At 53.8% G+C, this 27,193-nt stretch overlaps 1 pseudogene; it reads left to right on the top strand.

The window, feature by feature from the left end:
- The first annotated feature begins 3,594 nt into the window (after positions 1–3,594).
- Positions 3,595–3,827, top strand: LOC142453060 (reactive oxygen species modulator 1 pseudogene; annotated as a pseudogene).
- Positions 3,828–27,193: the final 23,366 nt, after the last annotated feature.

Genomic DNA, 27,193 nt, shown 5'->3' with positions numbered 1-27,193 from the left:
TTAGTATAAACTTAGTCAGTGCACCACCACGCCAGGTTCCAGCGGCCACCTGGAAATGCAGTCCCAAGGACCGGCGTGGGAAGCACTCACACTCAAACTCACGGCGATTGACTTGATTCTGACTCCCGGCAGCTCTATACAGCGCAGAGTAGAGCTTCCCCTGTGGGCTTCCAAGGTCACACACTTAGAGCAGAATGCCTCACCGTTCTCCAAAGAACGGCCAGCTGGTGGTTTCGAGCCGCCGGCTTTGTGGTTGGCAGCCCAATGCACGACCCGCTAACCACCAGGCTTCCAGTTTGGGCTAAAACATCCCAAAAAAAAGGTTTGTGGACATGACTTGAATCCGGAGGAAAGATCAGGGACTGTGTTTGGGGGGCATGAGAGTCTGCAATGGAGATGAAGCACAACATGTGTCCACCGAGCAGGGAGCTAAGCGTGATGAAAGACATGGCTCTGCTGAGAGCCCATGAGCAGCCGGGGTCATGTGCCCAGCGGGAGCAAAGGGAAGGCAGAGCCGCTTGCCAGGGACACCATTTATGCGCGATCACCCAGTGTGACTTCCTCTGCCCTTGCCCAGCCCCGAGTCAGAAAGTTGGACCTCTGAGGGAAGCCAGCACAGCATTTTCCCATGAGGTCGCCTTCAGGGCAACTGTTCAGGGCGGCAGGAGGCCCAGTTCACAGTGGGCATGTCATGGACGCCACCTCACCCTGTATGTCCTGCTCAGCCCTGGTGATGTGTAGGCCTGCTGGGGTAGGGTGAGAGCTCTCCTGGGAGCTGAAGAGTGGAGGGCGTCCAGAGAGGAAGGGCAGCGTGGGCAGGGCTGAGCCTCCTGTATGGGCTGAGCTTCCTGTATGGGCTGAGCCTCCTGTATGGACTGAGTCTCCTGTATGGGCCGAGTCTCCTGTATGAACTGAGCCTCCTGTATGGGCTGAGTTTCCTGTATGGGCCGAGCCTCCTGTATGGACCGAGCCTCCTGTATGGGCCGAGTCTCCTGTATGGGCTGAGCCTCCTGTATGGACTGAGCCTCCTGTATGGACTGAGTCTCCTGTATGGACTGAGTGTCCTGTATGGACTGAGTCTCCTGTATGGACTGAGTGTCCTGTATGGACTGAGTGTCCTATATGGACTGAGCCTCCTGTATGGGCTGAGTCTCCTGTATGGGCTGAGCCACCTGTATGGGGACCCACCAGAAGTTTCTCCTAGAGGATTTCTCTCATTGACTCTCAATCAGGGGCAACGCTGCCCACTGGGGAACACTGGGCAAAGTTTGAGGGCATTTTGGATCGTCACGACTGGGATGGGGCGGGGGGGCGTGTGGTATTGACCTATAGAGGATGGAAACTAGGGATGCTCTTAACATTATAATACACACTCATCCACAAGAAAGAATCATCTGGTCTCAAATGTCAATCGTGCTGAGGCTGGGAAGTCCTGGTTTATATAAATCCTATCCCTGGCCCCACAGGAAATCCAAGTAATCTCCGTTCCGCCCAGAGCCACGCAGTGTTGATTGACATCCAGGCTAACCCCGGACCGCTGAAATGTCTGTTGAGCTTCAGGAAAGCCTAAACCACGCTTCTAGTGCCCAGCTACCTTTGATCGACCATCCACCACAGCCCAGGTCCTCTGTCCCACTCACTGTGAAGTTTGCGCTAACGTCAGGAGGCAGCCGGCACAATCACTATTAGTCCCATTTCACCGCTGAGCAAATCAAATTCAGAGAGGTCAGGTGGCTTGCCCAAGAACACACAGTGCGTCAGCGGCCCCACAGCCCGGTCACTTTCCATTCCTCACGTGGCTTTCATGCTTGTCACTGTCCAAATAGGAAACCAGGAGCACGGCACCGTGTCTGATCACGGTCTCATCTTTTGGAAGCTCATCACAGGGTGTGGCAGGGGAGGGTGCTCTCGATCAACTAGAACGTTCTGTTAACCCAGAGCCCTCTTCCTGGCCCTTCTGGGTGCACAGGGCTTCCTGTGCTCAGAGCACATCAACATCACCTCAGCAGTTCTCAACCTTCCTCACGCCGAGACCCTTTCATGCAGTTCCTTACGGTGTGGTGACCCCAACCATCAAATTATCTCCCTTGCCACTTCATCGCTGTCATTTTGCTACTATGATGAACCAGGCGACACCTGTGAAAGGGTCATTCAACCCCCCCCAAAGGGGCCGCTATCCCAGGTTAGAACCACTGATCTACGGGAAGGACGCATTCCGTGGAAGAGCAAAGGCAAATGCCCCAAAGCAAATGCGAGCACACTGGCTTTTATGAAGGGGTTGGAGAATGGCAGGGTGCAGTAACAGTGAGGTCCCTCAGGGTGGTCCCAGGAGACTGTGCCCCACTGTTGCCACGATGTAGGGAAAGGACGGCCTCATTCACTGTTGGTAGTGACCCTGAGGGGAAGGGATAAGCGGTTTAGGTGTGAGAGTCATTGTTTTAAAGTTAAATCCAGGGACACTTCGCCTTCGCCATCCCATGGATTTGCGACCAGGGTGTGTATCACCAGATTGCTCTCAGTAGCAAAACACCTAGTGAGGTAGTCAGTTGATTGTGCCAACCTGACCAGTAAACACAGGTGGGGTTCATTGAAGGACTGAGAGATAAATGGCTCCATGAGCCTTGCCTTTCTGGTTCTTGGGTCTCTTGCTTTCTGATGGTCGGACCAGGGTGCAGCTGCCTTATCCAGTTCCCTGCTTCAGCTGGCAAGGCTCACTTACTGCAAGACATTCCTGAGAAAAAGCTGCATGGACTTACCCTGATGCAGTTCTGGGTGCTGGAGCAGCCACGTGGAGACCTCTGCCAGCGCTGAGATGCTTACATGCTCACTGATTTGGCGTGTGTTTCGTGAGATGGAGGAGGACTTTGTGGATCTGTGTCAGACATAAGGGCTAATGTCGGACTTGTGGGCTTGGGCAGCACTGGGTTGGGATATTTTCTTGATGTGCCCTTACCCTTTATATAAAACTCTCTCTTATACACAAGAGTTTCTGTGGCTTTGTTTCTCTAATGTACCCAGACTGCCACACCTGGACACACGGACCTGGGTGGTGCCTGGCTACCATTACTGAACGGAGTGATCCAAGAGTCTATAGCAGAATCATGATCCAAAGGGGGGACAAACACAGAACAGAATTTTAAATTGCGGAATAAACTCCAGAATGTCTGGATGAAACCCTCCAATAATTGCCCTGAGATCATTTTTAACCCTTCACCCCTCACCCCCACCCCCCCAAAAGCTCTGAGGTCTTAAAGCCAATGCCATTTGACTGGTAAGAAATTTCTGCCATGTGCACTGTGCTCTTGTAAGAACTCCCTGTGGGGGATCCGACTGACCACTGCCACTGGAAAGACTAGAAAGGGACCTTAGGGGACAGCGGGTTGATGTTCACGGAGAGGAACAACTCAGAGAGGGAGGGCAGGAATGGTGGCCCAGCTGGAAGAATGCCTTCGACACCCCCGAATTAGGCACATAGAGGCTGTTGAGTTGGTGCTGGCAGGTGCTCAACAGCAAAGCAAATAACATTGAAAAACAAATGCCAGGCCTCACGTACGCACCGAGACGTATACCTGAGTGCCTGCAGCCACGAGTGAGATGCCGGTGGCTGTGGGTCCTTACGGGCAGTCCCAACCAAGCTGCTTGGCCATGTGAGGGGGGGCTTCATGATGGGTTGCACCGTGGGCATGGAAGCTGGGGCGCTCTTCAGCTCCTGTCTCAGGATCGGAATGCAGGATCGGGAGCGGATGGGCGACACTGGAAAAACCATGATGCAGAGTAGCGTCACTTTGGGCACATCCATGGCGATTGGGATGGGCATCCGATGCTAACGGTGCAGTGGTTGCCCGGTATGTCTCCCCTGTCCCACCAATTGGAACCCACGCACTAGAATAAAACAGTCATTGAGCGATCGGAAAACAAAACAAAAACCAACCACCAACATGGCAGCAAAGTGGCACACAAGTCCCTGGCCAGGGTGAGGAGAGAGAACGGGCGCCAGGGACTTGTTAGAGTCAGACACTGGTGATTTCGGGGCTGGTAACTCCAGGAAAGGGTTACAGTCACGGGAACCCACAAGGGCAGTTCTACCCTGTTTCACGGGGTCACTATGCATGCATCCCCCTCAATGCGACGGTGGTGAGTTGTGTTTTCAGTGTGCTTGTCCACCATTGCAAAATCTCTCCAGTGATAGTTGAAAGGGGTGACATGGTCTGTTTGCACTTGTAAAGAATAATTTTTACAATGGCGTCTTTTCCACCAAAGCCATTCCCGGAGGCAGTGATGAGGGAGGGGCGCAGAGACAAAGGCATCTGACACGACCCCACGAGCATGCGTCTGTGCGCAGGTAAACATCAGAGCAGGGTTTGGATGTGCCTGACAAACATGGAGGATGGGGCCGAGGACGCAGTCTAGGCTCTTCACGTGGCTCACCTGGGAGTGCGGCAGGGGCCCCGGTGGCAGTGGGAGAGGGGTTCGAGCCCCCCGCGGATGCAGGAGAAAGATGAGGCAGTTTGCTTTCCAGGGGACAGTTCTGCTCTGTCCTGTAGGGGGACAGCAGATTCCACTGGGATGGCGGCAGGTTTGGATGTTGGGATGAAGGTGGGAGAAGAAAACCGGCAAAAAGGAAAAGTCTGCACTTTGAAAGAGTACGAAGAAATCACATGCACTCATTTTTGCAGTATTTATAAAAATGTGGGACTATGTTTAAATATTAGTATAATTTTTTAGTTACCAAGCTGACCCAATTTGGGGAGGAGGAAGCCAGTTTCCCATTTGGGTACATCTCCCTGCACCCTGGTCCTGGTCCCCCAGGGCTTCTGCGGGCCAGAGGTGCACACTCCCAGGTGGTGAGTCACAGGCAGTGTGGCTCGGCCTGGCGCCTGCGGGCAGGCACACTGCCTCTGCACCTCCTCTGTCTGTCCATCCATCCATCCATCCGCATCCGCGGCTGCACAGCACGGAATCCCTCACCTCCGGGAACGCTGCCCGGAGGCCTTGCGTGGAGGGATTTTCCAGTGGTGGTGGCTCCTGAAAGGTGCATTGATGGCCATGGGGAGGCTGGCGTGTGTAGGGGTGGGTGGGGGTTCAGGTGGCTTGGGAGGCAGCGGGTACTGCCAGGCTTGAGGGGAGGAAGACCCCAACTGGTTGCCCTGGCCCACCATTCTCTTGGACCCTCCACTCAGTGGCAGAGACAAGTGCTTGCGTGTGTGTTCAAACTCGGCCAGAGGCACGTCAGAAGAAAGGGCTGGCCATTTGTTTCCAAGAACCCTCAAGCGCTACCGTCTCCTTCTCCTTGTTCAGGAGTCCTAGTGACAATCACACCTAGCAAGTTGCCCAGCATATTGTACGCGTTTAAGGGACATTGCTCGATAACGATAAGAGTCCTCAGCAGATAAGGTCTGGGAAGTCCCCACAGAGCACGGGGACCATCCCGATAGCCAGCTCCACCTCTCCAGGATGGTCCCGAAGCAGCATTCCCTGCGCTTAACACCCCCGCCTGGTGGGCTGCTCCGTCTGCCTGGGTCCCGCCCGCCCGGCCCTGCGTGCAGGGACCACATCAGACCTGTGGTCCCTTCCCAGAGCAAATCCACACGCAGCCCACCACACAGTAGGTGCTTTTTACCAATGGTTGCCATGAAGGAGAGAGAGAGAGAGAGAGAGAGAGATTACTCTGATCTCAGGGGGACTTTCCTCGTCCCTCGAACAGTGCTCTGACAGGCATGCTGTTTGTACCGAGAGTCGTTCAGACGTGGAGCTGAGCGTAGGCCACTCCAGAGGCCTGGTGACAGGAAGGCAGAGGTGTGAAGAGACTTTTTTTCCCCTTTCAAAAACAACAAAAACCCTTGAGCTCAAAGTTTCAGGGTTGAATGGAGGGAGCTCCAGAGGCTCTCCTGTTCCTTTGTCCTGGGCTGCTTGCCAGGAAAGAGGGGAGATGCTTCCAGAAAGTCCAAAGTTGGGGTTTAGTAGCTCCATGGGAAAGAGTTTCTACCTGGAACTAAAGCAAGGCCTAGACTACAAACCCACATCTCATTTTCCCCGTGGCCAGAGGAGTTGCAGAACAGAAGCAGGGGCAGTGGACTTGAGACAAGGAGCAGCATTGGAGCTGTGGATGCAGCCACTTGGACCAGCCGTGGGAGCCCCGAGAAGTTCCTTGGCTTCTCTGAGCTTCGGTTTCCTCGTCCGTGCACCTGTGGGTAGATAATAATCCCAGCCTCGTTCATCGGCTCTCTACCCAGGGGTATGTGAATATCCATCTCCATCGTGATCACCGGACGGGGGGCGGAGTGGGGGGAGCTGGGGCAAACGCTATGGGACCTGCTTGTGAAGAGCAAGTTCAGTTCCTGGCAGCACCTCTGTGACTCTGCCCACCTGGGAACAAGCCCCGTGTCCACCAACGGACAAAGGACAAAGCGTCATCAAACCAGAATACCAGTGATCACCACTCAAACGAGCGAGAATCTCACGGACTTGATGTGGGACGGGAGACGCCAGACGCCGAAGCAGGCACCCAGGAGTCTGAGCCCATCTAGACATCGTTCAAACACAGGCAGGGGAAGGCTGCCCTGGGGAACCGCGGGCGGGAGGGCCCTGGAGGGGCTGGGGGAGGCTCGTATCCTTTTCTTTCCTGAGCTGCTCTGGTTACCTGCGTGTGTTCACTTTGGGGAAACTCGCCAAGTTCCTTTGTAGTTAGGATCTGTGCTCTTCTCTGCCTGGATTCTGACTGCAGTCACAGTATTTTTGAATTCCGGGTGGAGTCTTAAGTGAAGCTAGGAAGTAAAGCCATGAGACCTGGTGTTCACTTCACCTGTGCTAAGCAATAGGAGCCATGAAATGAGACGTGTCATTTTTCTACCACTTCTTGCAACTGTAACCCTCTGTTCGCCCTGGTGGCGTAGAGGCTTACCCACTGCACTGCCAACTGCAAGCCCAGTAGTTCAAAACCACCAACTGCTCCTTGGGAGAAAGATGAGGCTTTCTGCTCCCATAAAGGCTTACGCAGCCCTCTAAGTGAGGCATCAACTAGGTAATTATGAAAGAAGCACACTAGCCTGTGTGATCCAAGGATCGTAAATAACAAAATCCAAATCCAAACGAGGGAACAGTCTAAGAGCGTAAGTTCTGAACATGCTGTTTTTTGGAAGGCTGTGGGTGACCGTGGAACCCCAAAGCCCATTTGCAGGGTCCACACGTGGATTAAGCCTCTGATGAGTCCCTGCTGATCAGTCAGGGATGTGAATCGCCTTGTTATCAGACAGAGGGCAGTGTAGACTCCATTGTGCACACGCAGTCAGGTCATAGTGAAACACCTTATCATTTAGATCTCCCTTTGACCCATTTTGAAGTTGTTTCTGCTTTTAATATTCTCTGCTTCTTTTAATTGAGGTTTCATTTTGTCATTGTTGTTTGCTTCCTGTTTGTGTTTTGCATGGTTTTCTACGTATGAAATCCAGGTTAGGTAAATCTACAGAGACAGGAACTGAATTAATAATCACCTAGCGGGCCTGGCAGGGAAGGTTGGGGGAAATGAAGCATTTATAACAGTACAAGAAAGAAAATATTCTGAAATATATTGTGCTGATGATTGTACAACTCTTTTAATATGACTGAACTATTCAATTGGATGATCTGTGAATGATATGCCAATAAGCGACCGAGTTACTGCCGTGGAAACCCACAAGGGCAGTTCTACTCTGTCCTGTAGGATCCCTCTGAGTCAGAATTAACTGAGTTGGAGTGAGTTTATGAACTATAACCAATTCAGTTTTGATCTCGAATGGGCAGGTTTTTCCATAGCTCACCCTGCCAGGGACCTGGAGGGAAAAGGGGATACTCCAACACCAGCGAGAGACCCAGAGCCCCAAATCCACAGCCCTAGGAGCAGAAACCCACCATCTCCCTGTGCTTGCGGCTCATGGGAAACGCTGAGCGATGCAAAGCTTGCCAGTGCACCCAGGCTCCCACTGAGCCCATCCACGGCTCCCAGTCAGGGAGGCATTAGCTGCTCAAACTCCCCTGGGGCCACGTGACCTGGGACCCGAGGGTCTCCCAGAGATGAGGTTGCCTCCTGCCCCCTCCCTGGGAGTCCACCTTGCAGCTGCCTTTCCAGCTGTGAGGGGCGGAGGTGGGGAGAGCTGACCCCAGCGTTTTGCTTGGCCCAGGCTGACCTAAGACTGCTCCTGCCCCCAAGCCACCTTCGGGTTGGGATGGGGAGGGTGGAGAGGCTCGTTTTTATTTTTGCTGAATGACAAACCGCTAAATGATAGATCCGGCCGGGGTTGGGTTGCTCCTTCCCTCTGCCGTAACCGGCGTGTGAGCCCATGGAGCCCACCGGCGGTTATTTTGGCCAGTGGAGGCCAGCTGCTCTGGTTTCTGTTCCCAAGCCCCCCCCCCCCCCCCCGCTGTGATGAGCATTTGGGCTTCTGTTAACCCAGGGGGTCCTGGGGTTTGCCTGCCCGTCTGGGGCTGAGTTGGCAGCCTGGGCTCCAGCCAGAGTCGGGAGTTTTACAGACCCAGGGCACATAGCACTGGGTGTGTGTGTGTGTGTGTGTGTGTGTGTGTGTGTGTGTGCCCTGTTCACACAGGTGGGTGACGCACAGCTGACTCCAGGAGTGGCAGCATCTCCACAGCTTGTTCTAGAAAATACTTTCCTCCCTCTCCCTCGGGCCCTCCACGCTTCCCCTGGCCGCTCAGGACCGCAACAGTTGCCCCAGTCATTCCTTGCCCGGCAATGAGGCTTTATGTCTCACGAAGCCCGATCGCAGACCCCCTTCATCTGACTCTTCCAGAGCCCTCTGCATGGGGCCCAGGGAGGTTCTGGAACTGACCCAAGGTTCGAGCAAGTCTTTTGCCTTTGGGTCCCAGCAAATCTCTCTGAGCCATGCCCACTTTGGAAACTGGGGTAGAGGTTACTTGTGTCCATCGCCTTCCAACCGCCCCCACCCCCTACCACCTTCTTCGCAGGGACGGAGCTTTTCTGGTAACATTGTGGCCAGCCTCGGATGCCCTCGGTGAGAACACTGACTGGCTCAGTCAGACCTTCAGGAAGGCTCCTTGAGGGCATGGAATCACCTGGAATCGAGATGCAATGGCTAGGGCTCAGGAGCTATCTCTGACAATGAGTGACTTGAAGGATAAGAGCCAGGAACCAAGCCAGGCACTAGCAGAGGGCTCCTGGGTGGCACCATCACCATATCTTGGTGACAATAGCACGTACTTTATAGGTGCAGCCCCCTCACACATGCTTTCCAGCTAATTGTGCCGGACACTTTATGTGTGTGCTCTGCTTCTGACCAAAAGGTGGGTGGTTTGAATTCACCCTGAGGTGCCCAGGAAGACACGCCTGGTGATCTCGTTCAGAAAAGGCCGTGGGATTGTTCCCCTCTGTCCAAATGGAGTCACCGTGAGTCAGAATCAACTTGATGCAACTAATCTAACATCAACAGACTATTGTTGTTAGACGGCACTGACCCATAGCAACCCCATGTACAACGGGACAAAATACTGCCCGGTGTCCTGTGTCTCCCTCACCACTGTTATGCAGGAGCCCATGTATCGATCCGTCTCATTGAGGGACTTCTTTTTTACCACCGATCCTCAAGTTTACCAAGCATGATGTCTTTCCCGAGGGACTGATCCCTCCTGATTACATGCCCAAAGGAGGTGAGATTAAAGTCTTGCCCTCCTCACTGTGATAGGTAGGTTTATTGTGCCAACGTGCCGGATAGGAACATGTGGGATTAAGAAAGTTGAAGTATGATTAGAGGGCAAAGAGATACATGGCTTGGCAAGCCCTGCCTCTCTCTCTCTCTTGCTCTCCGGTTATTGGACCAGCCTGCAGCTGCTAGTTCTCTGCCTCAACTTATGAGCTACACTACCTGTGGGACAGCCAACCCATGGATCATGTTGCTAGAGCTCAGGTTCCTTCAAGACCTGTTTTGTTGTGCTGCTGGTGTGTACATCGCTTGAACTTGGGACTGTCAGATCCTGTTTTCTTGCTGACTGTTGGTGACCCACCCTGCTGTTTGCTGCCTCTGGCTGGACTGCCTGCATTGCCCTAGGGAAGACTCATTGGTCTGCTTCCCTGACCTTGGACCCAGCGGCCCTTGTGAGTTGAAGGACTCCCCGTATATTAACTGTTCCACGGAAGTTAGTTGAACTGAGCCATCTGTACTGCTGTGTGGACTAATTAGCCATTATATTCCTTCATGCTGTATATATCAATTTTTTTAGCCATTTTATTAGGGGCTCATACAACTCTTATCACAATCCATACATACATCAATTGGGTAAAGCACATTTGTACATTCCATTGTCCTCATCATTCTCAAAACATTTGCTCTCCACTTAAGCCCCTGGCATCAGCTCCTCATTTTTTCCCTCCCTCCCTGCTCCCCCCATCCTTCATAAACCATTGATATTTTATAAATTATTATTGTGTCATATCTTGCCCTGTCCGACATCTCCCTTCACCCACTTTTCTGTTGTCCATCCCCCAGGGAGGAGGTCACATGTAGATCCTTGTAATCAGTTCTCCCTTTCCGACCGACCCTCCCTCTATGTTCCCAGTATCGCCACTCACACCACTGGTTCTGAAGGGATCATCTGCCCTTGATTTTCTGTGTTTCTGGTTCCTATCTGTACCAGTGTACATCCTCTGGTCTAGCCAGACTTGCAAGGTAGAATTGGAATCATGATAGTGGAGGGGTGAGGTAGCATTTAGGAACTAGAGGAAAGTTACATTTTTCATCATTGCTACATCGCACCCTGACTGGCTCATCTCCTCCCCGAGACCCCTCTGCAAGGCGATCTCCAGTGGCCTACAAATGGGCTTTGGGTCTCCACTCCACACTCCCCACCTCATTCACTATGTTAAGATTTTTTGTTCTGATGATGCCTGATACTTGATCCCTTCGACACCTCGTGGTCACACAGGTTGGTGTGCTTCCTCCGTGTGGGCTTTGTTGCTTTTGAGCTAGATGGCTGCTTGTTTACCTTCAAGCTTTTAAGACCCCAGATGCTATCTCTTTTGATAGCCAGGCACCATCAGCTTTCTTCACCACATTTGCTTATTCACCTGCTTTGTTTTCAGCGGTTGGTATATATCTATATCTATATAATCACAAATGTCCTGGCTTTGTTTCTCTAGAAGTCCCTAACATACTTACTTCCAAGGAGCATTCCGGTCGTCCTTCTTCCAACACAGATCTCTTATGGCATTCCACAGTGCTGCCGACATTCTTCTCCAACACTCCATTGTAAATGCATCCTGGCCTTCTTTGTTCACAGTCCACCTTCCACATGGGGACACTCGGGCCAGGTACACCTTGATTGCCAAAGGGACATCATGTCCAGATCTGCCCAAGGCCATACTTTTTAGTATTGTATCATTTCTTGACTGCTGCTTTCATGGGTATCACTTGTAGATACACGTAAAACAACCTCTTTGACAACTGCGCTCTTTGTATCTTTTGATCATGGTGTCCACTGGTCCAGCGGTGAGGTCTTCGTTACTTTGAGCTCTGATCCGTGCTGAAGGCTGCAGCCCTTGATCTTCACTAGCATAGCTTCAAGTCGTCCTCACTTTCGGCAAGCGAGGCTGTCACCCACAGAGCCACGAAGGTTGCTAACGAGTCTCCCCCGATCCTGATGCCACGCTCTTCTGCACACACTCCAGCTTCTTGGATGACTTGCTCAGCACACAGATTGCATGAGTGTGCTGTGAGGAAACACCCTGACACACACCTTTCTGCTTTTCAACGTTGAGTATCCTCTGGTTGTGTTCCAACGATGGTCTCTTGGTCTATGTGCAGCTTCTTCATGAGCCTGGTAAAGTGTTCTGGAATTCCCATTCCTCTCAATGTTATCCAGACTTTGTCTCGATCCACCCAATGTGATGCCTTTGCCCAGTCAATGAAACACAAGGATACCTCTGTCGTGCATTTTCTGTTCTCATACATGATCCATGCGATGCCAACAGTGCTAGCCCACATGCTGCATCCTCCTCCGGAGCTCCCTGCCAGTGAACGGTGGCGAGTGCTGCTGAATTCCCGTCGGCTACGTGTTCCTTGCGCGCGATGTGATTCTATAGTTGCTGCATGTCGTCGGGCGACCTTTCTTGGGAATGGGCACAAACAGACCCCTCTTGTAGTCAGTGGGCCAGGTGGCTCACTGCCTTCTATTCCCCGACATCGTGAGTAGTCCCAGCACTATGTCCGTTTGTCGAAACGTTTCCATTGGAGTTCTGCCCCTCCCTCTGGCCTTGTTTTGTTCACTGGCATCCCCATGACGCCTGCAAGACTTCCTCCAGCACCATCAGATCTCGGTCCTATGCTACCTCGTGAAATGATTGTGTCTTGGCCATTTTTGGTCTAGTCCGTCTGTATATTCCTTCTCGTCGTTTTTGAAATGCTTTTGTCTCATTAAACATTTTGCCCAAAATTGAAGGCAATGTTGCACCCCGAGGCTGCAAAGTTTTCTCCCGCTCTTTTAGAGTGAGCCACACTAAGTGTGCTCTTCCCTTCTGGTTTTCTAGCTCCAGGTCTTTGCATGGTTGAGGGTAAGGCTTTACTTTAGCTTCTCGAGCTGTCCTTGAAGATTTTCTAGATTAAAAAAAAACAAAACAAACAAATAAAAAAAGATTTTCTGCTCAACTCTTTCGTTTCCTCATCTCTCCCATTCGCTCGAGCTACTCAAGGTTCAAGAGCAATTTTAGAGTTTCTTCTGACACCCATTTTGATCTTTGCTTTCTTTCCTATTTTTAAAACGACCTTTTGCTTTCTTCAGATATTATGTTCTTGATGTGCTCCCACGGTTCATCCGGTCGGTCTTTGGTCATTAGTGCTCAGTGTGTCAAATCTGTTCTGGAGAAGGTCTCTAAATATGAGTGGAATATAAGCAAGGTCCTATTTTGGTTCTCAGGGTCTTGTTTTACTTGTCTTCTGCTTCACCTTGAACTTGCATTTAAGCGATTGATGGTCGGTCCCAAAGTCAGCCCCTGGCCTTGTTTTGGCTGATGAAATTGAGCTGCCCTATCAGGTCATCCCATAGATATAACCAATTTGATTCCTGTGTGTTCCATCTGGCGAGGTCTGTGTGTCTAATTGCTGTTTGTGTTGTTGGGACAAGGTATTTGCAATGAAAAAAAAAAAACTGTTGGTCTGGAAAAATTCTATCACCGAGGTCATATTTTCCAACAAGGACATTCCAATCAGCAGCAATTATCAATACATCTCGATTGCCTATTTGATCGGTTTCACACTAAAGGAGCTGGGAGAATTCGCCACGTTCGTCATCACTGGCTTATTGGTGAAGGACACAATAGGATAAGAGACTGAAGCTATGGAAGGAGTCAGAGCTCCAGTGACCAGAGTGCCACCCAATCCACAGGAAAAGGGACGGGCAGCTGGCCTGCTCTGGGGCTTGTCCTCTTTTTAAGAAGCAGAAGATCTTTTAAAGAAGCCCATGCTCCACATTCTCTTATTGGACAGCATGGGGTCAGGGGGCTTTGCTGGCCACCAAGGGCTCTGGGTGGGGACCTGGCAGGAAAGGACGATGGGGGCTGGGAATGGCTGTTGCTGGGTCTCTCGTAGGGAATGAGAGGCTCGTGTCTTGGGCATTTATATTTACAACATAAGACCTACAGGAAAAAACAACCAGGGTTTGAAAGAACGGGGTGTATAAAATAAAAAGGCTGCTTCCCCCACAGTTCCTGGGACACCGGCGCTCACTTTGGAAGCCACTGGTGTGGCATAAAGGACACAGCCTCGGAGCCTGAGTTTAAATCCAGTCCCTGCTCCCTGTTAGCCGCAGTCTTGTTCGGACTCCTTCTGTTTGTTCAGCCTCTCTTTCCTCACCTGCAAATGGGGCCAGGACCAGCACCCACCTGACCGGCTTTTGTAAAATCCCCCCAAACAAAGAGTAAACCGTCTGTCTCCCTTCAGGCATACCTTCCCATGTCTGGTGGTGGAGAGAGTTAACGTAAGTCATGAGAGCAAGAGTAATTCTTCAAGGAACATTCTGATCATGCCCGAGGGCTTCGTAGGTTTGAACTGTCACCCTAGGGCCTAGGCTGTCGACGGGGTTACCATCACCATCATTACTGTCCTTATCACTGTCACCACGCGCAAAGAGAATGGGGCGCAGAGAGGGCAAGTAACTTGCCCAAGGTCACACAGCGGGCAGTGGGTGCACAGGCAGTGTGGTTCTAGCCCTCAGACTCTTCTGCACTGCACTAGATGATAGTCAGTCTCCTCTTCTTGTGGAGCACTGCCGATGCCGCGGTGTCTGTCAGTGCTGTGCCACGTGAGAGCATGTTGCGGGCGTCACGATACCTCACCCTAACTGTATCTGCCCAGAGCGGAGACATTTTCTGTGTTATCGCGGTACCACCCTCAACTGAAGCAAGGATCCCAAACGATCAGTTCCGACACTGGTTATTTTCACATGCGCCCAGCTGCCTCCATTCTACCTCATGGCTGTGTTCTCCTGATATAAAATCCAACCAAGACTCTCCTATGACGTTTGCTTGCCGTTTAAAAAGGATCGAGATCCGAGTCACGGGAACGCGACCCCTTTTGTAAAGAAGGCCATCCGGTGGGTTTGGGGTTTCACACGGCTCTGCAGCCATCACCTCGTCTTGATTCCAGGTGTTCTCATCACCCAGGAAAGGAACCTCCCACCTACCAGCAGATGTCCCTCCACTTCGCAGCGCGGATGGCGAGACTTCATCTCACCTGCCTGGGACGTGTTAGCCAGAGGGACCTGGGCGTCAGGCCTGATGGAGGGTCAGCAGGCAAAAGGGGAAGGCCATCAGTGACAGGGAGGGATGCAGCGGCTGCAACAACAGGCTCACGACAGGCGAGAATGCAGCCCTTGTGACGTCCGGGGTCGTGCAGAGTTTGACTGTTGTAGAGGGTGTGATGGGTTTCAACCGACTTGGGCGGCACCTGGTGATCCCTTAGCCATCACTCCTCATTGATCTGTCCCTCGGGCTCAAGGCAGCCACGAGTCTCTCTTCTGCCTTGATGAATTTTTCTATCTGGAACATTGTGCATCAATGGAACCATGTCATATGTGATCTTTGACATCTGGCTGCATAGCAGTGTGTGTACCACATGCCCCTCACTTGTCGGTACCAGGGCTTCGCTTCTTCTTTTGTTGGAGAAGCATTCAGTGTCTCAGTCGGTAAGCATCACTGCTTGACGATTGACAGTCAATTGCCGGTTTAGGCAGAATGCCCTCCATTTGGACCGTCTGCTTGTTCTCATGATGGGCCTAAGAAACGGCTCTCCCTTTGGGCTGACCCCCCGCTGTGGCCCGACATCTCTGCTCAGCTCTGCTGCCGCTGGCAGGTGACACAGCCTGGTGGAGGTTGGCTCCCTTCCTCCCCAACAAGGCCACGCTGTGCTCATCGCCCCTGGCTGCCACCCCTCCCGCTGCCCTCCCTGGGCACAGAACCTCAGAGCTATTTCAGGCTCCTTGGTGGTGGGCCTGGGCTGGGGAAATTTTGAGGTCCTGGTTGCTGGGTGCAGCTGCCTTCCTTAGAAGAAGGGTGAAGGGCATTGCCTGGACTTGGTTCCCTGCGCCTGGTGGCCCAGTCCCTTGCTTCTGGTTCCCACCGCCACACCCTGTCACCCCCCACAGCGCGGGCAAGGAGCTGAAAGACACGCACTGGGATGGGCTTCCTGTTGACAAATGCCAGCCTGTGGCATCGGGTGTGGTTACAGCTCAAGAGCATCTACCTAAAAATGGGCCCTTTCTGCCCAATGGAGTGTGCCTTGAGTCAGCGCCGGCTCCTTCACACCCACAAAAGCGGCCTTTCTTCCCTGCTGGTTTCCTCTGCGCAGCCCCTGCGGTCCCGCGGGCATGAAGACCCAGGTCTCTTCCCCCCTGGACCGCTTCCCCCAGGTTAACGGGGCGACTTTCCAGGCCACGTCCACGGGGGGTAGCCGGGCTACCTCATGGCGGTGGTTTATTTGTCAATGCCGCGGGAGGCATGGCCTTTGAGTCACTTTCTGACTCACTGTGTGGCTTTAGCCGAGTCACTTGGCCCCTCTGGGCTTCTGTCTTCCCAACTGGAAATTAGAGGAGGATGACCTCATTTTTGCAGCGTTCCTCCAGGGACGGAGCTCTGTTTCCGGGTGTGACGGAGACAATGGAGCAAGTGACCAAGATGGAGTGTGTATTCTTCCTTGGCGGCCGAGACACTTCCCAACAGGCCCTCGCAGCAGACAAAGAGGCAGTTGTGGAAAAGAGTGAGCTTTCGGGGCAGACATTCCTGCGGCTACAATGAGCCTCTGCATCTTACTCTGCGTCTCTGAGCAAGTGACTTAATGTCTCTGGACCTCGCTCGACTGACCCGGGAGGAACGGGAGCATCGTCTTGGGTCGATGGAGAGATGAAAGGAAGTGGCGTTTGCCAAAAGCCAAGGACCCTTTCTGGAGCGTGGCAGCGTATTCTGGAGCAGGGTGTGAACGGTCCCTGCTTGGGGCTGCCAAAAGAGCTCGGCGTCTGGAGCAGATCCAGAGTGGCCTTGGAAGAAAGGTCTGGCAATCTGCTCCTGGAAAAGCAGGCATCCACAAGCCCAGGGAGCGCAGTTCTGCTCTGACGCACAGCTTCAATCCAAGAGCAAGTGTGTGTGGCTTTCAAAAAGTAGATACAAATCCTTCTTTCTGGGGTCAGACCAGGGTTGACAGCACCTTACCAAGCATAGTCGGGTGAATCTCCAGCAAACTTTCCTGAAGTTAAGGCCCCTTGTCAGTAACCCGCCTTTCCCCCAGTTGTCTCTGGGAAACCTGGAGGGTGATCCCCTCCCCAGGGGGCCTGTGGGAGAAGCCCAGGCAGAGGCCCCATCTCCCTGGGAAACTTGTGGGTTCGATCCTTCTTGGTGGCACGGCTCTGGGTGGGCCACCCACGGGGTGAGTCTCAGGACTGCCTGGCCACAAATCCACCTGTCTTGCAGGCTAATACCTGGTAGTTCACGAGGCCCAGTGATTTAAAAGCTTTGACCCCTGCTGAGGAGACACCCCTGGGAAAAGATACCGTCTTAATCCTCTTCCACTGTGTAACCCTTGGTGTATGGTGGTGAGGGCAGACAATGCTGGCTGCCCCCTGCAGCTTTTCTTCCCACTTGAGTTTTGAAATGGGACCCCAAAGCTTAGTTGACTGCATGGCTGCCCAGGTAGAGGCAGGTTCCTCCACCTGGGCATGATTGGACTAGGGGGTCTGGAAGGTTGTTGGTTGGTAGGGGGAATGCTCTATGCGCTGAAGTGATAGGTAGCAGCCTCACCGACCTCCACCCAAGTACCAGTAGCAGCACCCTTGCCCCCAGACGTGACACCCAAAAGTACCTCCTAATGCCTCATCTCTGCTGGAGGAGCAGGCAAAATCTCCCACAGTGAACAACCTCTGTGTAAGACACTACTTTCTCCAGCCGCCCCAGCAGCTAGGTGAGGCGACCACATGACGTTCTGTCTGATGCCATGCAGGGAAACACGCAGAAGGGTTGAGAGGTCCAACTCTCAGAGCCACTCCGACATCTCCTCCTCCAGGAAGCCTGCCCTGATGACACCCTCCACAGGTAGCTCCCTCCCTATGCGACGGAATGTCTTGGGGTCAGTGTCAGAACACAACTCCTTGAGCTTCTGGAGGGCAGAACTCGGTCTCCGTGGACCCTTTCCCTTTGGCACCGCGATGGCTGGCACCCCGTGGGAGTGGGGAGGACGGCAGAGAGAGGTGCTGGGGTGCCGGGACGTGAGAGGACAGACTTAGCATATAGACGTTGCACGTGTCCTCAGCGACAGCCCCAGTTACACGCTCCTGTGAGGAGGCTGGTGGCACGGGAATGCCCCTGGCTGTGGTACTCAGAGAGACTCAGATGGGGCGAGGTCGCTCAGGAGTCTCACAGAGAGCAGGAGCAAAGATGAGCTGTGAGTACTCTGCTTTTGTGAACCAGCTACAGAGCGGGTCCCCTGATGCCCAGAGGGCTCTGGGCTCCCCTCGGAATGCCGTTCCTTCTCACGTCAGCTTGAGCAACTCGCACTTAGGAAGAAATATCTGCTGCAACGAGCAAGCATGCCCCCATCCTCCGGATAGCCGTGGGGGTGGGGGAGTTAGCCACATGCCTCGTCCTGGGAACCTGCTGGCATTCGGGGGACAGCCTTCCTCAGTCCCTTGCCCCTCTTGTGCCTGCACTCCTGAGGGACCTCCCAGAGAACCAGGGAGGAGAGAGGTACAGGTGCTCTGGAGGCTTGGAGGGGTGTCCAGGGAGTCAGAGGGGAGGCTGGCCACCTGCGGTCGCACTGTCTGGCTCCCCATGGTCGTGGCAGGGGACGTCCATCAGGACAGAGTTTCCGTGGGGGCTCTGAGGGCCCACTGACCAGTGGGCGTGGAAGTCTGGCCAGAAGCCTGGCTACATGTATGCACTTGGCCCGGAACAGCCCTCCTTTGCCCTCAGGTGAGGAAAGGTGGGGACGTGGCCTCAGCTGGCTGAATCACACCTGAGGGAGGACAGCGTGACCGGAGGTGACACTGGTGACAGACGACAGTGGTGGCCAGCGCTATTCTAGGCACTTGCTTCATCCCCTCCATGGTCTGACCTTGATTCTGACACACACACACACACACACACCCTCTTTCTAGCCAAGTGGGCCTGGAGCCTGCTCTGTAAGAGCAGGCTGGCTTCCCCTGCTTCCAGGGGGCTCCCGTCAGTTAGAGGCCACCCAGCCGGGACCCCGCGATGCAAACCTGCCTCAGAAGCTTTCGAGGACTGACCAGACCCAGCCGCTCCCTGCTCAGGCGGCCAGGGCAGCGGCTGCTCCCCCACCTTCTGCTTGGTCCCTCTGCTACTCTCTTCGCCCTGTTTCTACAGCTGGACGAGCCCGCTGGGTGACCTCAGGAACACCACTTGCCCTCTCTGGGGCTCAGTTTCTCCATCGGGAAACTGAAGGTGTTAGGCAGAGATCCCCCTCTGAGTGATAAAACCCTACCATCTTGTGACAAAGGCTGGTGGGAAGGCTCGAGGGCCAGGCAGGAAAGGCCAGGCCGGCCTCCACTTGTCCAGTGAATGGCTCGCTGCAAGGAGGCCCCTGGCCAGGGAAGCGGTTTTATCCACATGCGTTCCAGCTCACCGAGATTACACTTCACTCCGCTGCGCTTCAAAAGGGCTCCTCTGCGGACAATCAGCCCGGCCGGTCAGGCTCAGAGAGGTCACCCCACTGGACAGCTGGCCGGCTTTTATGGACCCGCGATGGGAGAAAGGAGAAAAAGTGGCTGGCGGGGTGGGGGAGGCTCATGTGGTGGGGCCTTGTGGTCGCACACGGCTGTCTACCGTCTTCATTCTCCTGGTGTCCGCGCCTTGGGATCCCAGAGCGGGCCTGGTGGGTCCGAGAGCTGTCCAGTCTCGGATGGGGGGTGTGTAACTGGGGAGCTTAGAGGGGAGCATTCCGCTGAGAGGGAGAGAAAAGGCCAGACCCAGCAGGGGGAGGACAAGTGGGGAAGGGGTGGCCTCTCCGCAGCTGACCATGTGGAAAAGGGACACGGGCTTTTAGCTGACAAAGGTCAGTCAGTTGACGTGGCTTCGACGCCACATTCAGAGGGACAGGACCAAGCCGGAGACAAGGGAGTGCGTTCTCAGTTAGAGGGAGTGTTGACACATTAGGAGAAATGGCGCCAGCACCGCAGGACAATTCATGTAGAAATTGCCCCACGGGAACCTGATTTGCTGTGTAAACGTTCACGGAAGACACAATTAAAAAAAAAAATTCCCCCCCTTCAGTGCATTCCTTGTGACCGTTTTCAAGCGCTGACTGAGGCCGGTCAGATGGCTAGGCTGCCTCAGCCTCATCCAACCCTCGCCAGAAACACCAAGAACTGGTCCGCGCACCGGGAGCCAAGCAGATCTCCAGGCCTTTCTTCGGCGGTACCGGTGGGTAGGTTCTATCTGCCAGCCTCCCCAGTGTCACCACCTAGGGACGCCTCACAACAGCACACAGGGGTGACTTGTCATCCCCCCGTTTTAAGAGGCGGGACGCATGTCCAGGGCACACACGGGCCCCCTCCCGCCTCGGGTCTGCCACCGAAAGCAACAGCCATCACCCGAGCAGCCATTGTAAGCATGGCCGGTGTGAACCTGACACGTGGATGGGTGTGTGGGAGAAGGGGCTCCGACTGGCATTGGGTTCTTGGGAAGAAGCAAGATTAGAAGAATATTCAAAGAAGATTCGAGGGAAACCATCTTCCACTCATTAAAAGGAAGCCCCCTGGGTTTTGCCTTCGACTTTGAGCTGTGTGCCCTGGCGCGAGGTGGCGGACCAACCTGGGCCCCAGCTCCCCCGCTGGTAACCAGCTCGCACTGGAGCTTTGCCCCTGTCCCAGCACACAACCGGAGGGACGACTTCCGGCCAGTGCGCTCTTGTGTCAGGCAGGGGTACATGTTGCTGAGATGTTGAACAGGATCCCCCGGCGCTTCCAGGCTGAGATGGAAGAAAGGCGTGGTGACCCCTCCTGAGACCCAGCCAACGAGAGCCGCAGGGACCACAAAGGTCTGATTCAGAACGTTCGTTTCCATGGTGCATGGGGTCGCCATGTGCTCAGGACCAAACGAACAGCAGCGACCAGCCACAAAGGATGCAAAGACGTTGGGAGAGCAGAGGCCAGCGCTGGAGAGGGAGGGGCTGGGGAGGAGAGGCTGGAGACAAGACCCCAGGCAGCCTTCTGAGGACAAGAGGCCCCTTGGTGGAGCGAGCTGGGCTGAAATGGTCTTGTCTTGGAAAGGAGGGTTTGGGAGTTGACCCGGTCACCCAAACGGGAGGCAGTGGGAGCCTTTTTCTCGTGGAGTTGCTGGTGGAGATGTGCTCAGCAGACAAAACACACATGCTTGCCACCAAGCCACCGCGGCTGGTGTCTGTTTTGTCTGCTGTGCACTGACATCACTGGTGTGCTCCGCGCTGCGGAGACAGAGAGGCAGACAGGGTCAGGGCAGCCCTAAGGAAAAGGGAGGAGGAGGCTGCCCGGGCTTGGCAGTTAATACCCTGTGTGAGTCTGGGTAGACCAGAGAAACAAATTCATGGACACACACATAGGTGTATCAGAGAGAGTTTTAGATAGAAGGTAATTGAACATTAAGAAAGCATCCAGACCAGTCCAATCCCCAAAGTCCGATATTAGTCCATATGTCCGATACCAGTCTATACAGTCCTCTGCAGACTCATGAAACACATGCCACGATGCTGCATGCTGGATGATCACAGGCCAGTGGGTAGAAAGTCTCTGGATCCAGTGGCGTTGTAAGCATCTCAGCACTGACAGGGGCCTCCATGTGGCTCCTCCAGTTCCCAGGGTTGCATCAGGATAGGTCCATGTGGCTTCCCCTCAGGAATGTCTTGCAGGAAGTCAGCAGAGAAAGTGTCTCCTGCCTCCAAGGAGCAAACTACAGGAGTCCCCAGAATCCTCAGGAGCAGGCCATGTCCACACCGAGGCCTCATGGGCTATATCTTGATTGATAGGCCAGACACCAACCCTTCACTCGTAATCATCTCAAATTGACACCAGATTATGTAACTGCCACATACCCCAAACCATCGCTGACAGTGAATGAAGAGCATGCCCCAGCATGTGTGATATTCGAACAGCAGAAAACCTGGGTTCAAATCCCAACCCTGCCTCTCACGAGCTCGGTGAATTTACACAAGTTGCTTCAGAGGCTGTCTATAAGGCGCTGGGCTGCAAACTGCCAGGCGAGCAGTTTGAAATCACCAGCTGCCCCACTAGAGAAAGGCAGGGCTTTCTACTCCCATTAAGAGTTCTAGTCAACTGATCAGAATGATCTACAGATAATCCGCTCCCAGGGGGATGGACAACAGGAAAATGGGTGAAAGGAGGCAGCAGTTGGTGTAAGACATGAAGAAAAAAATTTTTTAGTTATCAAGGGTTCATGAGGGCGGGAGGGGGGAGGGGGGGAGGAAATTAGCAGATACCAAGGGCTCAAGTAGAAAGAAAATGTTTTGAAAATGATGGCAACGGATGTACAAATGTGCTTGACACAATGGATGGGTGGATGGATGGATGGATGGATGGTGATAAGAGCTGTTTGAGCCCCAATAAAATGATTTTTAAAAAAATTATCATCTTGGAGACACACAGGGGCAGTTCTACCTTATGCTGTAGGGTCACCAAGAGTCGGAGCCGACTCGATGGCAGTGAAGTGAGTGTCATCATCTATCAGCCTAATGGGATGCCAACAGTTAGCGTGCCCAACAGCCAACTGGAAGGTGGGGAGTTTGAATCTTCCCACAGAAGCATGGCCCGGAGCGCCGAAAGCCCTCGGGAGCACCGCCCTGCCCTGATGCACACGAGGTAGCCATAAGTCAATGTGGCGGTAACTGCGTGCCATTCCTCTAAACAAGGGCACTTTGCTGAGCTCGGAGGGGGGGCCATTCATAATTACGCTCAGACAACATAAACCAGGACCATCTGGGACAAGGGTCACCCGGCATAACCCCTCTGAGCCTATTTGCATGTTGAAAACGTAGACACTGGGCAGTCGTGGGAGCCCTGGGGTGCAGTGGCTACATATTGAGCGGTTAACCACATGGTCAGTGGTTCGAACCCACCGGCCGCTCCTCGGGAGAAAGATGAGACTCAGCACTCCTGTAAAGAGGGACCGTCTCGGAAACCCACGGGACCAGGTCTACCCTGTCATCGACTCGATGAGAGTGGGCTTGGGGGACATTCATGCACACAGGCTCCCCACAGCTGTAGTGAGGAGAGTGAAGGCCCCAGTACCTCATGGGGACTCCGATGAAGAAAGCTTCACGCCCCGCCGCCCCCGCCGTCCGCTGTGCTTTAGTGAAAGGCTCTGAAATGGGGTTCAGCGGGGTCCAGGGCCTCCTCTGAAGCCATGTGTTCTTTCCTGGAGGGCCGTGCCCAAAGCCAGCTTGGACGTGGGCCTCCCTTCGGGGTCTGTTTGCCTTTTCATAAACACAGACGCAGGTTTTTCTTGGCGGGGCCTCTCGGTTCACAGCTCACGGCTTGTACCTTGCAGCGTTTGCTCCCAGGTGATTTGAATCAGGATCGACCAGGAAGTTTGTTTTTCGAGGCTTTAGTCAACATGTGGGTGTGTGGAAACACCGACCAATTTCAATGTAGAGTCGACTCGTTTTTAAATAGGGACTTTCACATTAGTCAGACTTTGCAAAACAACGTTATATTTAAACAAAATTCCACTTCCCCTCCCATCGCTGGCAGCAGCGTCCCAAGACATTCCTGTTTCCAGCAGGCGAGTTTCACCAACCGGTTTCAGCCGGTTCCCTCATTATGTCAGAGGCTGGACTGTGAGGTCACAGGGCTCAAGGTGTGGGATCACGTCCTCCGCGGGCCTCGGTTTCCCCTCCTGGCACCTCCCATGGACTCCAAGGACTGCTCGGGCCAGCGTCTTAACGTGTTTGGACTGGTTTTCACTCCTGGTGTGCTGGTTGCCTAGAATAGCAGCAAGGCCGCCATATCTGCTTGGGTCACTGAGCTTCTCCGACCGGGGTGGCCTGCAGCAGGGTGCTGCTCCTGGGCCTCCCTAGGCTGGGCGTGCACCTTCCAGGGGTAGATGACCGATCTCTCCTTCCCTCGGTGTGGTTAGAACCGCCGGCTTTCCAGGTTAGCAACCAAGTGCTTCACCGAGGCCCTGCCAGGCTCCTTGATTCTGACTCCCCCTCTGTCTTCCTGCGTTGCCAAGCCTGCGCCTCTGTACTGGAGCAGAAAGCCTCCCCGTGCTCCGGAATAGCGGACAGTAGGGAGGGCGGTGGCTGGCAGTCTAACGTGTCACCACCCCGGGCTCCTTGTGGCCAGTCTCAGTAGCATTTCAGAGCTCGGACCCTGGGCATTTGCAGGATGGAGCTGCTCAGAATGGCTCCTCCCTCGGGCAAGAGCTGTTCGAGTTCTGTGAGGTCATGAGTATGACGTGCTTGGATCCTCCGTCACCGTCAGCTGGCTGTGCACTATAGCCTTCTCCCAGTCCCCTGCGGTGGGGACGATGATTATCCTGGCCCCATTGGCAGTAAGGAGATGCAGAGAGGCTGTGCGGCTTGCCCAGGCTGCGTGCTAGAGGGATTTGGGAGGTACCGACCCTGCTTTCTGCGACCTGTGAGCAGGGGGGGGGTGTTAGGGGGTTGGGGGGAGGGTTGTTGAATCCCAGTTGGGTTCCCATTGCGGATATTTATAGAGAAGCAGTGTGGTGGCCCGAGGCCAGGACCAGGGGAATCCCAGGGAGAAAGCAGGCTGCTCCACCCAGTTTGGGGTCCAGCCCGTGCAGGTAGGCACTGAACTAGGCACAGTTAATCTTCAGCCGGCCCCACTGCCTTCACCTGGCTCATTAAAACCAGACACGCTCTGAGTTTACTTAGCATCTGCAGAGCATGCCTTTCATCTTCAAAGGCTTTCCCAAGCACCAACCAATTAATCCTTACAACACCCGCATCTCGTAGACAAATATTTATCCTCATTTCATACCCAGGAAAAGGAAGGCGCAAAGGGAATGGACTGGGCTGGGGGCGGGAGGGGGAGCCCAGAGCCCGCCGCCTGCCCAGTCCATCTGGAGGCAGCGGAGAAATTCTTCACTTCTTTCCTTCCTTTCGTGGAAGCAGAGCCTTTTGTGAATTCAGATGAATTTGATTTCTTTAATAGTCACCTGCAGGAAATACATTAAAAATACATTCTATCAGTTACAAATCTTAATGTCACCAGCCAAGGATGAGGGAATTAAGGCCAGGCCCAAAATACATCTAGTCAGCAACTCCGGAGCAAGGGCAGAGACGATTTATAGGGTGTGAGGTCTGGGTGTCTGGAGCAGGCGGGCTGAGCTCAGCAGTGAGATTGAAACCGGGCTGTTTTCAGGGGGGAGGGGGTGGGGTGGGGGAACTGCAGAGGTGGGCTGTGAGGCCATCATGGTTTCCTATCCCTTCTCAAGGTAAATGCTCTTTTTTAATGTTATGTTCTAAAGGCCAGATTCTGATCTGTCATGAGAAGACTTTCATTAACATAAGCCCCCGTGAAAGACATTTTCAAAAGCAAGGCCCCACCCCACCCCAACCCGCCCAAAAAACCTCAACCCGGTCACCTCCCCTATCTACTTGGGGTGCACAAGGGGGACCTCCATGCAGTGAGTGGTCTCGGGCTGGAGCATCCGGGCAGTGAGGGCCAGAGCGACGGAGGTGACGAGGTTCATTTCCTTAAATGGCAAGTAAGTTTCTCTACCTGTCGATGGAAATCGATACAGAGACCAGCCCAGAGCAAATGTCCAGCCTAGTAAGCAATGATCAAGGAGCCATCGGGACTTTTAAGTGGATCGGATCAGTGGACTGCGAGCTCCACTGGGCAAGCTTGGATGGAACGCTGCCTCTGCGAAGGGAGGTCCCGCTCTCAGGGCTGCGATGGCCAAAGAGAAGCGTACAATCGCCAGGCTGCTGGTCTGGAGGGGACGCTTCCCGGATGTGTGCTTGCTGCTTGCAGGGAGAGAGAGGGTGTTCAAGGGCTTGCTGGGCAGCGAGGAGCAGAATTCCCCAATGTGTCCCCATCGCTGGTCTTACTTGGCACAAATCACCCGGCATCCCCCTTCAGGGCATGGCCTTGCGGCTGTTTCTACTGGTGGGAAAAGGGAGACAGTAACACCCTCACCCTCTCCTTTGTAGGTGAGGCCCAGAGCGGCCACAGTTCTGACAAGAGGTCAGCAGCCGGCTAGTAGACTCCTTGCTCGGTGCTCCTGCCGCACGCTGGGCGCCTCTCTGTCCACAACGTGTTTGGACCAGAGCTGCTTCGTTGACTCTTTTTGGAAAATGCAGGAGGTGCTCAGTCTCAGGGGAGAGAAGGCAGAGGAAGCAACTTCTGCGAACCAGTGCTTTTCCAGCCAGGCTATGAGAGGCCGGCGACCCGGGAGAGTGACTACACAGCTCGCAGTGCTGAAACCGGGAGAGTCCAGGCAACCTGGAACCAGGTGGCCCCGCTACCGGGCGGTGGCCATGAGGTGACACGCAGAAATTTGGCCTGATTAGTGGACACTTCACTTGAGTGTCTGTGGGGTGGGATGGGGTGAAGGGTGGGAGTGTGTTGACAGGGATCTAAAGTTAGAGGCACTATAATAAAATAAAGTTAGAGGAAGAGGAGAAGAGAGGGGCTTGAGTTTGCTGACACTGAATGCGTCTTGACGGGCAATTATCCAAAGAACTAAGGGTTAAAAAAAGAAGTTATTGAGAGTCTAGAATGACCATGACAGCTGGGGCTAGATAAAAGGACATTTGCAAACCATGTCTGTCCAGTGCCTGAGGAGCCCGGCTCCTTCCTTCTGCCCGGCAATGCTTTCATGAAAACTGCTTTCTGGGGTGTTTTTGTTTTATTTTTTAAAAGGTATTGAAAGAAAAGTGGAGGTTTGTCCTGAGCCAACGCGTAGAGGGAGCCCTCTCACACTGCAAATCAGAGCTCTGTGGGCTTTCTAAAGCAAGGGTCTCGAGTGGGAACATTTTTGCATAGTGGGAAACTGAGGCCCAGAGATGGCCCCAGCAGCCTAGACAGGGCCGCTGGCTGCAGGCGAGGGCGCTCGGGAGGAGGCAGCATCCCCCGCCCTTGCTGATGCTGGTTCCTGCGCTCACAGCCCCTTCTTGCTGGGAAGCAGGAGGTCAAAGGCAGGAGGGGCTTCTGAATTCAGTTCCGGAGACCATGGACGAACACCAAAATAACCCCTCGCTGGAGACGTGCTCTTCCGAAAGGAGCCTTGAGGGGCAGAAGCTCCGTCTTGTTTAGCGGAGCAAAGCCAAACGAATGCCAACTCCTTCAGAGGAATCCGTCCGGCTCTCGCCGCCCTGACGCCATGCAAACAGACCCCACTGGAGCGAGCGGTAGCTCTCTTCTCGGTTGGGCTTTAACTGCATTTTCTGGCCTCGGGGAATTCCTTGGAAGTCAATAAAACTGAGTACATCAAAGGGCTCCAAAGCCTTTGCCCAATTACACCTTCACCGCACTCCTGCGGCAGGGCTAGATTATTAACCCCATTTCACAGATGGGGAAACCGAGGCTACGTTCTTTGCCCTCAGGGCCACGGAGGAAATGAGTCTCCCAGCTGGCAGTAGGACTGCATGTTTTGTTCAGAACACCGGGGATGGTCTCTGCCAGAATCTGGTTTCTCAAAACACGTTCATTCTTAAAGCTCCCCCTTTCC

This window comes from Tenrec ecaudatus, chromosome 7 (assembly GCF_050624435.1).
Source record: "Tenrec ecaudatus isolate mTenEca1 chromosome 7, mTenEca1.hap1, whole genome shotgun sequence".
Lineage (NCBI taxonomy): Eukaryota > Metazoa > Chordata > Mammalia > Afrosoricida > Tenrecidae > Tenrec > Tenrec ecaudatus.
The sequence above is the reverse complement of the archived record's forward strand: the minus strand, read 5'-3'. Positions and strand labels throughout refer to the sequence as shown.